The sequence below is a fragment of the Apaloderma vittatum genome, unplaced genomic scaffold (assembly GCF_000703405.1).
Source record: "Apaloderma vittatum isolate BGI_N311 unplaced genomic scaffold, ASM70340v1 scaffold26789, whole genome shotgun sequence".
Lineage (NCBI taxonomy): Eukaryota > Metazoa > Chordata > Aves > Trogoniformes > Trogonidae > Apaloderma > Apaloderma vittatum.
In genome coordinates this window covers 26,473-26,700 of record NW_009737429.1, presented here as the reverse complement: position 1 = coordinate 26,700, position 228 = coordinate 26,473, and positions in this window count along the sequence as shown.

Sequence of the window (228 nt, the reverse complement as noted above, 5' to 3'; positions counted from 1 at the left end):
AGCGATCCCCCCTGCCCTCCTCACTGAGAGCAGGAAAAGTTTTACAAGGTAGTAGCATTTTTAATTCTTTTTTTTACCAAGCTACCCAGCTTACTGGAGTGAGAAGTGTTTAATTTCAAAATAAAATCCACTCGCGTGGTGTAAAATATTGCCCTAAGTGCTCCTGTGACCCAGGGATGGGACCTCCCCTCGCGGGCTTTTCCAGCCTTCTCGGGCAGCATGGGGCTG